General features: G+C 31.5%; 1 protein-coding gene and 1 long non-coding RNA gene across 2 annotated transcripts in view; one reads left to right on the plus strand and one right to left on the minus strand.

Moving 5' to 3' along the window:
- The window catches only part of LOC107437749 (anoctamin-7), a 117862-nt gene that overhangs the window by 61880 nt on the left and 44841 nt on the right, over positions 1-11141 (plus strand). The window lies entirely within an intron of this gene.
- On the minus strand, positions 5387-8601 carry LOC122268236 (uncharacterized). The gene is made up of 2 exons (XR_011637956.1): positions 8427-8601; positions 5387-6729 (listed from the first exon to the last, which is right to left on the minus strand). It is a non-coding gene; the product is annotated as an uncharacterized lncRNA (long non-coding RNA).

The raw sequence follows: 11141 nt of genomic DNA on the forward strand, positions 1-11141 counted from the left end.
CCAGACCCTTTTGGATTACAAGGCTACAAGGTTCAAAATTACAAGGCTGCGGAGTTGAACATTGCTAGTCGTAAACTCAGTAAAGGGTCAGTCGTTTAACAACAATTATATAACAAAATGAAATATCTAACACATTTAAAAGAATTATTTATAATCTCGCCCTGGAGGATATATTTTGGGTTTTGCAATTGCTTAGAAACAGTTGTCCAACAACATCTTCGATGTCATTAATTTTTTTATTTGGCTTGCTCATCATCAATCTGTACTTTTTTTTCCATGATTTTTATTGATAAACGTTACCCTAAACTATAAAAAATTTCAAATTGAGGGATTATAATAGATCAAACTAGAAATTGATCTTTCAAACTAAAAACTGATCTCAAAATTAATATGTGTCCCGCAGTGGATTGATCGTTAAGACACGGTTCCCAGCAGATCACCGAAGTCAAGCATCACTGGCTGCGGTCAGTGTGCGGGTGGGTGACCACTTGGATTAACCTGCGTAGGGACCGAGGGTGTGCGGTATTGGTCCTCGTTAAACTCTTCTACCGTAAAGTGCTCGACTTCGAGCTCAGATCGTCGGGCTACCGAAGCAGAGGAGCCATCCCCTCCGCAGAGGATCAACACTGTGATGGAATGTCTTCGGATCATCCTCAGGGATGTTTCCCAGATCGTCGCCAATAGCCCATTGTGCAGCTCTAGTGCGACGTAAATGAACAACAACAATAACAACAACAAAATTAATATGTGATGATGACTATTGAGGTAGATTTGATGTAATATAGTGGCGAATTGTAGCAATGGGAATTTCTTTTGCACGTTTTGTACAGTGGGCCAAAAAAATAAATATAAGCAAATAAATAAATAAAAAAACAGACCATCCTGAATAACTTTTGATCTAAGGATTGGATCTTCACGTTCTAGGACTCAATCTTAATGGTTCGAGAGGGTAACCTCGACTATGCTAATTAATTAGTGCAGAAGATATTTTTAGTTATAATATATATCAGACACAAAAACGTACTTTCTCTGAATAAACATACCTTTTTCTCAACGGATTCGGATTTCTGATCCATAAAATATAGGCAGTAATCGCAATCTGAGAAATATGGTCCCTATAGTTTGCTCAGGATCGTATTTCTCCATATCTTGAGAACTTTTTAAGCAGATTGAAAAAATTTTGCCCACAATTATAAATTTCATTTATCCTAAAATAATTCAAGACAAAAAGTAAATTCCAGTAAATATGCATTATTTTTTATTATTTTATTTAAAATTAATAGAAAACATTTTGAATTGTACGGTATACAATTTTTTACATCATTTTAAAGAACTTAATTTTACATCCCAATATACAAAATCTGAGCGATATCGGTTGCATAGTTTCTTAGAAATCAAATTTTAAAAAAGCCGTAGATTTAATAAACCATTATTGTTTTACAAATAGGTTTCTGTCATAAAAAATGAAGTTAAAAATATTATCTATAAAAATGACTCCATTATATGTGTCACCACTTATAAAATAAATAAACGTTAGGAGGAAAAAATATTTTTTTTAATGTTAAAATCAGGGGTCTTAATATTATTTTATTGAGCAGAAACTTTCCAAATATTAATTTTATACCAAATGGTACCTAACAGAGTGCAGTAAAAGATTTAATGAAAAAAAGTTTATCCCATGGTAATAAAAACCACACTAGTGTTCATACCCGAGGCTAACTTCTCCATTCGATGCCACTGAAAAAAGAACAGTAATCACTGGAGGGAGGGGAGAGGAATCAATATAATTTAAAACAGAGTTTCTTAGACTTTTTCGTGTGGTGGTTCCGCAGTGGACTGATCGTTAAGACACGGTTCCCAGCAGATCACCGAAGTCGTGTGCGGGTGGGTGACCACTTGAATCAGCCTGCGTAGGGACCGAGGGTGTGCGGTTTGAAACTGTTCTACAGTAAAGTGCTCGACTTCACGTGCAGGTCGTCGGGCTACCGAAACGGGGGTGCCATCCTCTCTGCAAAAGATCAAAATTGTGATGGCTTGTCTTCGGATCATCCTCAGGGATGTCTCTCAGACCGTCGCCAATAGCCCATTGTGCAGCTCTAGTGCAACGTAAATGAACTACAACATCGTGTGGTGGTTCCCATAATATTTACAAAAATATTAGGGGACCCCATAAGCATTTCACAAATCCAAAATTATCAGTTTTTTTACTTATACTGTAGTATAACTATTGAAGTTTTAGGGCTTTAACCACTTGCGCTGGCAAAAAAAAAAAAAATCTCTGACGCGTGTACCAGAACGGTCCAGTATAATTCGCTGGGATGGCAGTGTGCGATGCCTCAGACTGCAGTGGGCACTGTGCGATGCGTGTTTCCACACCCATTCCTTAGGAATAAGATCAATTTTACAATCTTCATTTATGTATTGTTCCTCGTCATCAGAAAAAATTCCTCACCAATTTCGGAGTGGAAAAATTATTGAAGTTATACTTCTTATGCGACTTCCAACAAGGTTGCGTTAAACGTTTAACGCTACATTTTTATTGGCCGGGAAATCACGTGGTAGGATCCAGTTTTCCCTCATTCACTTCCATATTGTTTTGGTTCTCACCAGCATAAAAATAATAAAAGTCATAAAAGTATTATTTTTCTATAAATATTTTTTTACTTTGATTTGATACACATATAATTTAATAGGATAGTATTTTTTATTTTCAAATTTAGTGGATAACAATTGTAAAAAATGAGTGAAAACAATCCCACGGACAAGGCGACGGATTTAAGGTTATGTCAAGGTACGTCTCTTGTGAATATCAATTGATTGTTTCTCTTCTGAAATTACATTATGACTCATTCACATACATTTTTATGCAAATACATTTTCCAGGACGAGACGATGAGGCAACCACAAGCACTTCCACTGGTTCAAGAGGGAAAAATGCACAATATTACCGTGATTATAGAGCTAGGAAGCGAGCGGAGCAGGAAAAAGAGTCGTTGCATAGAAGTGATCCTTCTACGACTGCTGGTTCTTCACAAGCGACTAGGGACAGAACGATTCCATAATACAAACAGACTTAAAAAATTTAGAAAGGGGAAAATGAGCTCGATATCGAGAAAAGGTTGCTGGTGAGAGCTTTAGCTTAGCAAAATATCGCCTCATTTTAGCGCAAACATTGGAAGTCAAATTTTGGCGGGATTTTCTGAAACAAAAACAAAAACTTAACTCGAGTCATCAACAAAGAAAGAATTGATTATTAGGCTTTACAGAGAAGACATTCAGATATGATTTTTTTTTTTTTTTAATCTTCAAAGAACGTTTTTGATGCAGAGAGGTACGTACCTCAGTACTGTTGACAATTATCGGTCGCTGTTCCAACAATTCTGTACATGTTGGAGGAGCGTGAGGGGGGGGGGATCGTGAAAAGAATTCCGTGTATATACCCTACACTGGTGTTATACCCCAGTGTATATACCCTACACTGGTGTTTTTTTAAGGTCAAGTGCCACTCCCCGTGTATAAACCGGGGAGTGGCACTTGACCTTAAAAAAACACCAGTGTAGGGTATACCGGGCAGTGACACTTATACTAGGTCTAGTTGACTAGACTTTTGGTAAATGTCTGAAATATATACAAGGTCTAGTTAAGGGCCACTGCCCGGTATACCCTACACTGATGTTTTTTTAAGGTTCAGTGCCATTACCCGGTATGTATTTGCCCGGTATATCCTACACTGATGTTTTTTTAAGGTCAACTACCATTGCCCGGTATAATTCTCACATTTTATACTTTGCCTAAAAACATCCAGTATTCTATACAATGCCGGCAACATACATATATTAAGATCTAACTAACTTTAAAGTAAAAAAAATTAAAAACAAAAGCAAAACAGATAACAATAATAAAAATAAAGACATAACGAAGAAATTCAACAAATAACATATTTTATACGAGTTCGAAAATGACAGCAAACGTCGCAAAAAATAAACATAAAAACAAATGCGAACGGCGACGGTAAACCTTTGAAATTTAGCCAGTACGCCAAGGAAGCGAACAAAAAAATCCCCAATATTCTCAATGTAATTTCCTTCTTTCCCTATTTTCACTCTTCCGACGAAACTCTTTAAGTTTTTAACATTATGGAATCGTCCTTCCCCTAGTCGGTTGTTGATTCTTCTACAATTAACGTCGCAGGTTGCGAAGTTTAACTTCTTCCGCGCGGAGGGACTCCNTAGTTCCTCCAATTTTTTTTTTTTTTTTTTTTTATCAAAGTCACTATCACTACCATCGTGTTTGCTTTTCCTATTTGAGGAAATGATGTCGTTATGCTTTCCATTTTAGAATGTTGGTTAAATATTTATAACTGTACGCTATGCAGTGCACTGATGATCTGTACTCTGACAACAGTTCCACCTGACGTGACACGCATGTCGTTCTTGTTTCTGTAACAATTCCATGATGACGTAAACACCATGTCGTCGGCGATTCTGTGACAAAAGCATTATGACGTGCGTGGCACGTCTTTCTAGCGCAAGTGGTTAATTTTTAATTTTAAAGCGTAGAACAATAAAAAATTTTTATTAAATAACAAACTTCAAAATATAATACGAAGACAAAAATGCGTCAAAACGTTTTAATTTCTTCTTTCTTGTATTATTGTCTTATCTTTATTTTCAGTTACATTGTGTAAAAACATTTGGTAATTATAATATTATTACAATACAATAAAGAAATATCAAAATTTCTGTAATTTTTAGTGAACCCTGCTGCAGGTCTCACCCCCCCCCCAATCGGGATTGGGACCCACAGTTTAAGAAAATAATATTTAAATTAAAAATGAAAGTATATACAATTATAATAAATCTAAATTTACATTTAAAAATTTTATTTTACGCTGAGCTGGAATTATTCTATGGAAAAAATTATATAGAACAGATTATTCTTAATTTATCTTAAATGTAAAGAAAAAGAAATATTTAAATTTTAATTAATTATTAAACTTTACCATTTAATAGTTAATAAAAACTAATTTATTAAATTTATTTTTAAAAAAATTTTTTTTCGTAATCATTACATTCTTTTGCTTTACCCAATTATTTATCTGTTAAAATATTTAATTTCATTATAAAAATTACAGCCTAGATTTAATGTCCTTAATCGTCGATTAGATGTTTTAGGTTGGATGCCTGAGTCTATGTACCTCCTTCTTTTACTTTCATATTATTGATTTTAACATTGTTTAATTCTAATTTTTTTTAAACATTGTTTCTTTTTAACATTGTTTCATCTCTGAGGATTTTGAAACTTACAAAAAATACTGATGGTTGATACTCCAAAATAGATAAATGAAGTTAGACAATGTAAATAAAGCACAAATAAAACCCCCACAACAGGCATGCAATAGTTTTAGTTCTATAAATCATAACTTCACACTGAGCTATAGAATTAGCGAATCACACGATTCTTGAAAAAAGTTGCCTCTGTCTTTCTTTTAATAATGTTTTTAAACATCACTAAAATTATAAAAATTCATGTTGAAAGACATTGTCATGGTTAAAGTTTTTTTCTTTGAAAAACAAAATAAAAAGATAAATTAAAGATAAGGCTTCTAGTTGAAATAATAGTACAAGAAAAGTAAAATTGGGGCTAATAGAATAAATAGCTCTGGTTTCATAAGCCCACATACACAAAGGGCAGTAAGAAGGTATTTTCCCTCAAGCCTGAATGATCGGATTTTTTTGGATGAAAGCTCTTTTGATTGGTCAATCGCTACGGATGAAAACGTCTCCCTCCAAGTGTTAGTGTTATGTTCTGATATCAGAAACTCAATATCTAAAGATAAAGTATGTGATTTGTTTGACGTTAAAACCTTTGTATTAATAGGAATCTGTAAACACCAAGTATTGGGTATTTTCAAATGTTCAGGACCATCAATAAATTCTTTACTGCCAGTTTCGGTATACAAATTGTTTCCTTTTTCATCAGCAATAGAAAATTTGCAAATAAGAAGCACTTTTCTGTTTCCATTTTCTGAAATCTTTGCGACAAAAAAAGCGAGAACATCGGTTCCGAGTAAGCGCAATGCCATTTCAAATGGCACAGTCAATCTGCACGCCAAAGGAGCGGGAATGAATAATTGTTGACCACCTAAAATGCTGATTTTCGGAATTGTATACTGAATTCTTTGGTGTTCTGCTTCCACAACGGTCTGAAATTTATACTGATTTATAACTGAGTTATAATCATCTGAAATAATACGAAAATAGCACAGAAATATTACAGTTGTGGTAGAAGTATCGATATCTTTTGAATCATAGGATATAATACATAGTTTATCACGCTCTTTATATTTCGGAAAAGATATTACTCCTACCTCTTCAGGAATATCTCCAGCCTTCCATGTCACCTTGCAATCATAACTAACACTTAAGTTTTTAGAAATGCACGTATTTTCATTATTTTTAACCAAAATGAAATGATATTTTTCCTTTCCTGGCATCGTCGCAATCTGCCATTTGATTTTGTGTGTAGTTCCGATAAAGAAATATGGGCTATGCACGTTGGCCATCTTCTCCAAGCAGTGAATGTTTTTTATTTTCCATGTTACGACACAACCGCTATTTCTGTAATTTGTTTTTTCCATCGTATAAAACTACGAAAAGAAGATAGCGAAATGTTCCTTAATTTATTAATAGCTGCGCTCAATGATTCATTTTTAGTAGAGTCTGAAACCTGAAAAGAAAACAAAAAAACAATCTAACGAAATACTAGTGCAATATAAAGATAAGTTGTTATCGGAATCAGCTGGGGTGGATCGGGGTATCAGGCAATCATTTAAGAGAGAGTGGAAGGAATATACATTTGTAATGATAACATATTTTCAGATAAATTCTACTAAATTATACAGTGGGTGATCTATATGTAAATATTCAACTTAAATGCCTTTTCTAACGGTGACGATCTAAGATATTTAACGTAGCCTGTTACAGAAGTCTGGGTGCATGTTTTAAATTTTTTTTTAAAACAATAGGTTCTATGAATGAACTCTTGGTATCACAGTGCACATCGAACCGGTAATAAATTTTCCCCAAATAAGAGAGTATCAGAATCAGTTGTGTAGATCACAGATATAAAGGCAGAGCCCTTTTATTAGTTCCTGGTGTAGATATTGGATGTAATACGCTATTTCAAGTATTTTAAATCTACTAGGAGAGGAGGACAAAAATGCCCCCAAAGAAAGAAAATCACGGACCATCATAACTGTGCTGGTAGGTGGCGATTGCATCAGTACCATGCTGTAATAGGAACTTTGTCAAATTCATTGATGAGAGTAGTTAGTTTATACTGGTTTATACAAAGAACTTTCCGCGTCAGTCGTCTGTTGCTTGGTCGGTGACTACGGTGACAAGATTGAGCTAGTTCAAAGAACTAGTGCTTGTCTAGTCTAGTGAACTAGTGCTTGTCTAGTCTAGTGAACTAGTGCTTGTCTAGTTGTTCTCTATAACTCCTAACGTATGTACTATTAGTTTGGAACACCTTGTAAAACAATTTTTAAAGTTATTCATTGAGAAACAAGCTCTTCCATCGCAATAAACTAATTCGCAATACATTCAAGTATGTTAAGCAGTTGCAATTTATTTATTAATCAACAATTAAGAAATTAAGATTAAGATATTTGAGGGGATTACAACTATATTGTATTCCTATTAAATTTCACACATTTGTAGGCCATTTTTATATTTTTCCACTAAATTCTTATATTATTATATTCATTCAATTCATTTCCACACTTCTAATTTCACACACTCCTCACTAATTTACTTAAAGCCTACTGCAAGTCTGCGTAAGTTCAACTCCAAAAATTAAATTAACTTCATCTATAAATATTTATGAATAATTTGCCATATTCTAATTGTTATAATTCAATTTTTTCTTCCCTTTCTCCACCAAATTAGACTTCCTTTTGGTCAATTTTATTTCTGACTACTACTTTCAGTTATTTTAATATTTTTAGCTAAATAATTTATATAGGCTTACACAATTAAACTAACATAATAAATTATATGAAAATCAGTATTATAACTAGAAAATCTCAAGAAACCTGAGATTCCATAAACTTCTCTAGTAATATTAATGCATTAACTATAGTAAATATTATGTTTGCTGAGTCAGTATCTATATTTACTAAGTAAACATAGTACATTTACTATGTTTAAAGCAATAAAGTTACTAGAAAAGTTTATAAAATCACAGCTTCATAGATGTTTTCTAGTAATAATGCAGTTTTTTTAATTTTTTATTTTTTTATTTTTCGTTTTTTTTTTTTTACAGTATCTCCAGTGACTCCCATTCTTAGCGTATTGGAAAGTTCGACACAGAATAACGAAAAAACTGTAATAATTAAAGAAACTAAAGTTACAGCCACTTACCTTATTATTTGAAGATCAAAGTTCCCAAATATATCCAAACTATTTATTTAATATTGAATTATTTTTTATGTGAATTCACTGCAAAATATCTATGGTATCTTTCTTATGGTGATCGTTACGTCGAAAATACTTATCTTTTCTGACATATGAATTTTTATCACATCATTCGCTCATCAAACAATCAAACTCCGTTTCATACGAAGAGTTGCAAGTTTATACATTATCTTACATCTTATCTATGTATTTAACACTTTTAAACCAGGTAGCCAATTGCTCACAGAGAATTTAAAGACAAATAATTCTGAGTCTTATGTCAATTATTATTTCTAATTCGATTTATTTAAATATGAAATGATGTTGGCATAAAATGGTAGTTTGAGTTTAAGCTTCTTACTTGGTAAAAATAGGCAATTTTGACGGAAATTTGTATTTTTTTACTGCCTATTGTTGAATTTTATTCATTAGTTTTCTAAATCTCTTAAATTGAGAATGATTGTTATGATTTATAATTATTTTATCCATATAAAATAAATAGTTTTATCATATTTTGGCAATTACATACTTTAAATGAATTCTCAGAATGAATTCTCAAAAAAAAAAAAAAAAAAATTCATTTACATTAATACATATTACAAAAAATATTTATTTAAAATTCTCTGAAACTTTGTATGAAGATTTTGCGTATTGTTAGCTTTGTTTTGAACTAAAAGCTCAGTTTAAGCTAAGCTCTAAGTGGGAATTTATTTTTTGTATAATGCTGCAAATGTAAGAATGTTTAGATTTTTCATTCAAAAATCAATATTAAACAATGTTTTTCATTTTATATTTAATATTTTTTAAATATTTTTTAAATATACAGGTAATTATATTATTGATGCATGTAAAAATCTTTTTGATATTTATGAATTACAATTTGTTGTAGATCTGGTATCAGGACGTGAAAGATTTGTAATTTTTATGCTCCAAATTTCCTTTTATGAAAAAAAAAATTATAAATTTTTAAAGTTTACCTTATATTTATAAATTTAACACCCATGCTTACCAAAAATAAATTAAAATTTCAATTAAAACTGTTTAAAAAAAATTTGTCGAACCCAGTCGAATAATTTTTATAGATTAGTAAACAAAATAACAATAATTGATCAAAATTAAAGTGCCAAAAATAATTACATTTACTCAAAAATGTATTTGAGTTTAAAGTTCGTTACCGCTGATGTTTCTTAATGTATTAAAAAGCTCTACATTCGTGATTTTTATAAATACTTACAAAAAATATTTTTTACCTTTTACCTATTTAATTTTGGATCTATTGCCTTAGAAAATTTTTATGTTGAAAACTATCTTCATGCTCTATATTATTCATAAATAATATGCTAAAAATAGTGGAAAATAGTGCAATTTCTTAGCGAAACAATATCGATCATTTTTGTTAAACTATTTAAATCATTATGATAATTAAAATGATTATTATCCGTACCGGCAGAATAAAATAAGTCAGTGACTATGAAGTTTTCTCTAGCTTAATTCCAGCTCAAAGGTTAGAGATCGAAGGATCAAAGGATCTAAAAATGTTTTCATGTGTGCAAGAACCAACTTTATGACGGGCTATTTTATTAAGATTTAAATTGAAAAAAATAAATAAATAAAAGCAAAAAAAATTGTTAGATGCTTACAAACTGGGTTTTCTAAAAATGAACTACCTATATTTATTTATTGTTATTTTTTTTTCTGTAGGCATACGGAATATGCGTCATCACTACATGCATAATGCGAAAAATACTAAGATGCAATAAACTGGTTTGGAAGTTTTTGTCAGCAAAACTAAGCACTCAGGAGTGTTTAAGTTTTGCTGACGATGTCTTTCTTAAGTTGCAAATTCAAATGCAGTTTATTTCTACAAATAAACATGTTTTTTTTCTCGATGGGATTTGTAACTTTTATCCTGAAAATATGAGGGGTATGGTTAATATAATTTATTTGAAACAGCATTAATTTTTGGACTTATGGAATTGGTCTAATTGGGATGGACCTCTTGGGGATTAGAAAGAACAACAATATTTAAAACAGCGGTCGAAAATTTTGCTCTTTAATATAATTTTCACTGTATTTTGGAAACTATTTAAAAGTTTATCTAAGGGTAATTGTAAGAAAAAAATAATTTTATTTTAATATTTATTAAAAAAAAAAAGAAATTGATGTGCGAGGCATAAAATTTTTTACACCACTTGAAACTACGTTTTCTTTATTTGACTAAATATTAAATTTGAATAGAGTAGAGCGAATAGTTTATCAATAATAGAATTTCAAAGTAACAACAACAAAAAAAAGGAACTGTTCAATTACTTTTGTTCAAATTTTTATCAATCTAAATGCACTAAACCTGGAATTAGGATTTTGGATCCGAACTTTTTACCACTTTCTTCACTAAAGGTCTGGAATCCTAATCCGGTCAGAAAAAGGTGTGCGAATTAAAAGAAAGAACTCATTTTTTTTTCTTTTCTGATTTCATACTTTAATGTATCGTTTGCGCATTTTAATTAGTGAAATCAGTTTTTTCCCTCTTAGCATTGATATTGCAACTTATTTCGTGAAGATCCGATCACATGATCAAAATTAATTTATCTGTTAATTTTTTTTAATACACTGCGAATTTCAATGATCAATGCGAGGAAAACAAACAGACTATCCTGAATTGATTTTTTATCTAATCACGGG

The sequence above is a fragment of the Parasteatoda tepidariorum genome, chromosome 10 (assembly GCF_043381705.1).
Source record: "Parasteatoda tepidariorum isolate YZ-2023 chromosome 10, CAS_Ptep_4.0, whole genome shotgun sequence".
Taxonomy (NCBI): Eukaryota; Metazoa; Arthropoda; class Arachnida; order Araneae; family Theridiidae; genus Parasteatoda; species Parasteatoda tepidariorum.